This window comes from Platalea leucorodia, assembly GCF_965183815.1.
Source record: "Platalea leucorodia genome assembly, chromosome: 2".
Taxonomy (NCBI): domain Eukaryota; kingdom Metazoa; phylum Chordata; class Aves; order Pelecaniformes; family Threskiornithidae; genus Platalea; species Platalea leucorodia.
This window is the reverse complement of record NC_138824.1, coordinates 29,440,047-29,445,097: the sequence shown is the minus strand read 5'-3', so window position 1 is coordinate 29,445,097 and position 5,051 is coordinate 29,440,047.

Genomic DNA, 5,051 nt, shown 5'->3' with positions numbered 1-5,051 from the left:
CTCAGTATGGAAAGGCCTGGACAGAGGTATCTGCATTGGGAACAGTTCTTGCCCCTCTGTTATAGGCCCTATCAGGAGATCACCTGTCCTGCACCACAATGACGGGGTCTCCGGCACGTGTCCATCTGGCTACAACTGTGCTGTAGCTGCCTGGCCATGAAGCTGTATCCAGTGGGGCCACGGTTGTAACCAGACACATCCAGATGCCTTGTAAGAGAATTAGAAAATGAGTGGAAGGCTGAGCAGGCTGGGAAGGGACTGAGCAAATACTGTGCTGAGGAGCCACAGTGATGCTGAAACACCAGTGCTTGTCTGATGTCAGACAGTTGAGCACTTACCCATCCCTGTGGTGTCCCAGCCCTCTGCATGGTTCCTCCCTGCAATGAGAGTTTTTCACAGGTTTCATTCACATTCCCCCATGGCACAAAGTGAACAGCTATCTCAAGAGTGGCAATTCTTAGGAAGAAGAAATCAATCATTTTAAAATTCAGCAGGATCCTTAATTTGTATGGAGAAATAGATTATGGGAAGAAGGAAAGGGAGAAGGAGCAGAAGAGATGGGGACATGAAGCAGAGGTGTTGGATGTGTTGCTGTTAACACTGTGCTGTTCTGCTCTGTATCTGCTTGTGGTTTGCTTTTTGTTTTGGTTTGAGAGTAAATAGAAGACTGAAACAGCTAAGGTTCTTGTATATCTTGGTCCCTTCTTATTCACAGGTGGAAAAGAGAAGAGCAGCAAAGAAGATATTTGACATGCATGCTGGTGACTGCAAGTAGCACAGTCAAATCTGGTTTTAAGGGATACCAGATTTGATATAGGCCTTGAGTAAGGTCCCCAACAGGACCCCAGCACAGAAAGATGATTTCAGTGTGCTTTTGCTCTGAAGCAGAATAGACCCAAATTATTCAGTATTTTCCGCTAGCCTTCAAAAAGAGTGTGCATATGAGGCCCGAAGTGTTGATTTGCAGTAAATTGTATGCTCCGTGCCATTTCTTTGAATTACAACTGGGGTCACAGGCTCCTCAGATCTATAAGACCAGGACTTAGCGAACAGTGAGAATTAGCTAAGAATAATTTAGGACTAGAATTTCCATCACCTGTACCCAAATTAGCTAAGAAAGCATGTCACAATATGGACTTAATATCTCTGGGGGGTAGGAAAAGTGCACCGAAGACAGAGCGTGACACTTGTTGCTGTACTTAGCTCTATGTAGTAGGGAGATGTGAGCAATAACTGAAAGAAAAGGTCTTTGTCCTTTTTGGAGTCTGCTTGGCTCAAGCCCTGACTGTGTGTAACAGGTACCTGTCTCACCTCAACCTAAAACATAGAAAAATTATGTTTGGGTTTTTTTTAAATCTTCATTCTGAGTTTTCACCTTTGAGGTGTTACAGTGGAGCAACTGCTTTGGAAGATGTTCACAAGGACGGTCCCTTCTGGTGGGTCACTGTCTGCAACCCGAGGTCATTTTAGTGATCTCTTCTCTCAGTTCACTTATTACCTCAGGTTACTTTACAGCCTACCATTTAATACTTTATTTTCAGGAAAGTTCACCCATGCTTTACCTGACCTTTTGGCCATTAATTTCTTCCGCAGGAGATATTGATTGCCGATGCTGTTCTTTCAGGTGTGCCTGGTTCATTAAGCCATGCAAGGTGCCGCTTGCTGCCAGCTACAGAAGAGCCCAAGACAGAGGTCACAGCAGTCCTGTGCTGAGCAGGACAAGACAGCTCTCTCCACTTAGTGTCTCTTCTTCCACACATATTTAACACTTGCTGCTGGCAGAGAGCATGATGGTAACATTTGAAAACACTCATCACTTTTTCAGACTATTTGGAACAAATCAAGGGCTTTATGCTAGCAGGGAAGAATGCAAAGGTCCTTTTTCCTTTGCTTCACTGGAAACCTGATCAGGCTCCAAGTTTTCCATCATCAATGTGGCAAATCTATTATTCAAGAACATCAGATCCACATGAACCATAATATGCACTGAGCTTTTCCTTATTGCACGTAAGGCTTTGCTGGTCAGTCTTGCATGGGGAGATATTGGCTATTTGGTAGCTGTGAAGGCACTTCTTATCTGATCTCTGTTTCTGAGCTATGAAATAGAGCCTCCATTGAATGTCTGTTTAACCTATTTTGACTAAATTCTCCTGGGTGGGTTGTTTTGTACAAGCAACATGCAGTCTGAGCATCAAGGCTGGTGGGGCCTCTGTGGGTTACTGTCATGAATAATAATAATAAAAACATATGGTGAGTCTTTTTAATCAACACTGCTGACTTGACTTTATTCGGTATTAGGAAAATAACAATATTGATATTTGCTAAAATTATAGCAGATTGACCTAAGTGTGACACCCCCTGACATACAGAAACAGCAAAGAAGAAGAAATTAAAAAAAAAGAGAACAGCCATTAGAAAAGACAGAGGTTTGGAGAATCTGGGGTTTTTTTAGATGTATCTACAGGGTTCAGCTAGCTTAGCCTACTAAGACAAAGGCTAAGGGCATATACTTAATCTCTAAATATATAAGGGATAAAGAAAATAATTGCTTATACAAAATAAAAAATGGATTTAGAACAAATGAGTATAAATGGGCCATGAAATAGATGCTGATTTCTAACCATCAGAGCAGCAAGAGCCAGAAACAGCTTCTTGGTGCCTATAGGAAATGCCTTTTAAGGGTAAGTGAGAGGACTGTCAGGCACACAAGCTCTTCTTCTCGTTTGAAACTCCAGACCATGTACAGTTGCTTGAGTTTAAATTCATTAAATTAACTAACTGAAAGCCTGTAACGGAGGGTTGTTGGTTGATTGGGGTTTTTTTGCTGGCATTGATGTGTTTGGGATAGGTTTGTTAAGATGATTTCTCAGTATTTCTGGAGTTGCATGGCTGTACTGTGTATTCAGGCTTGTGTGCAGTGGTCAGAAGTCTGCCGTGGAAAGGCCTCTTTGTGTCATATTACTGCTTTTGTAAGATGATGGTGTAATGGAGTATCTGTGAGAGAAGGACACTGAACCTGAGAACTCCAGAGAGCTTTTTTTTGCTAACAGTGAGTCTTACAAAATGGTGTTGTAATGAAAACTTGGCTTTCATTCGCCACTGGAAGTTGCCCGAAGTTCCTTCTGCAAAACATATGGCATATATGGCATATACAGGGCTTTGCTTAAAGTCGATCAAGATGTTTTGTCATTCTGTAACTCCTGCCATCTCATTTTCTCTCTAAAAGAACCTATTTCCCAAGTCCAAAGATACCTGAGCACTTGCAGCAACAACAGATGGTCCCTCCTGTGCACGGTAACATTTCCAGGAACACAGATGCTCCCTTGAATGCTTTAGCTCCACATGGGCAGAAATTAAAGCCTCTGGACAGTGAGGAAATCTGGCCAGGCAGCTACAAAAATTGGCCAGAAAGTGATTGCTTCTATTATAGTGATGGATGAAGGACCACTGAGGCAGAGCAGTCACCCACTGACTTTGAGGACCCTGCCCATTGGTACATAGTGGAAACAGCAGTGTCACCAAAGAGCAAAGCCTTTCCTCACTGCACAGAGCCCTCGCTGGGACAGCAGCAAACGAGTGAGGACACACACACACGTGTGCACATACCAATTTAACTGTTGCCATCTAATGGTCAGCCTCTAATGACCCAAGTAGGGCATGGACTCAAGTCTCACCTCTGCTGGATTCCTTGGCTGGGAATCAGCTCCAAATTGCAAGCACCAAAATGTTGCAGTTGAGGTGTCCCAGCTCTCGTAAAGGCAAGTGGAGAGCTGCTTAGTACAGCCAGTGGGGTCTGTGGTGGGATTCAAGTCACCGTAAGGCAGCACATGCCTTTGGCCGGCTGAATCACTCTGCAGACACCACTGGCATGTAGACACCAGCACTTGGACACCTACATGCAGTCTGGATCTGAATTGTACCCTCCATCGCATGGCTGTGGATGGGTGTCACAAAAACACACAGCAGCACGTCCTCTGCGGGCTCCTGTTTGCGAAGTGGGGGTGATCCTCGGAGCAGAGGCTTCCTCTCCTCGCCCATTGCCTGCCTGCTTGTGACACTGGGGCCATAATCTGAACTGGGACCTGGACGTGCTTCTGTGGAAAGACCCCAGAGAGCAGGGGGGTGCCAGGACTGCATGGGGCTTTGGGCAAAGTTGCTAAGTGGCTCTTTGTCTCCTGGAACCTTTTTGTTTTCCTTGTGTTGCTGCTCTGGCAGCAGCTGCCTGTCATCCCTGCACGGGGCAAAGCATCCTGGAAATCCTCATCCATACGCAGAATCCAGCCAAATGTCCAAGTCCCAAGAATAGCTCGTGCTTTCCTCCCCAAAAAGGGCAGTGAGAGCCTCCCACTCCTCATACGTGAAAGGAAAAGCGTGGGGTTTTTTACTGGTGTGCCAGAGAGCAAAGTTTTATCTATCCAGTCCTTCCCAGGAAGGCTGTTACTGGTAGCAGTGATGTTGAAAGCACTTTTGAGTGAAATCCATCTCCCCATTTTACCAGGAAATTTGTGCTGAAATGGCAAAGGACAAGGAATTGAAAACTGAAAGACTCTCTTTGTCCTCTGGCAACAGAATTTACTTTGTAAGGAGGAATGAGACTATTGAAGAAAATCAGAAGAGGAAGAAAAAATATATCCTGCTGCTGCAATTCCATGGATTAATGGCAAGAGCTGGAAGGTCAAAAATCTATACCCCAAGGTTTCACCACGTTACTGCCGCACACAGTGTTTATTGTGCTGTTTGCTGCACTTGCACTACCAAAACTTCTTGTCTAGAAAAACAATGTTTTCCTTAAGGTTCAGAAAGTATTTGACTAAATAGTATTCTTTCCATCATCAGTGTTTTCCAGCTATAGTGTCAAACGGGGAGCTATAGCGTCAAACGGGGAGCTATAGCAGTAACATATAGTGCATGAAAATATTCTGGAAAGAAGAAACAGCCCCTGGAGGAAGGGATGAAGCAAACTAAGAGAAGAAGGAAAAACCTTTCCACAACCCAAGGTTACCCATTTGCAAAGAGAGAAATATCTCATCTGGGAAGAAGAATAACAAGAG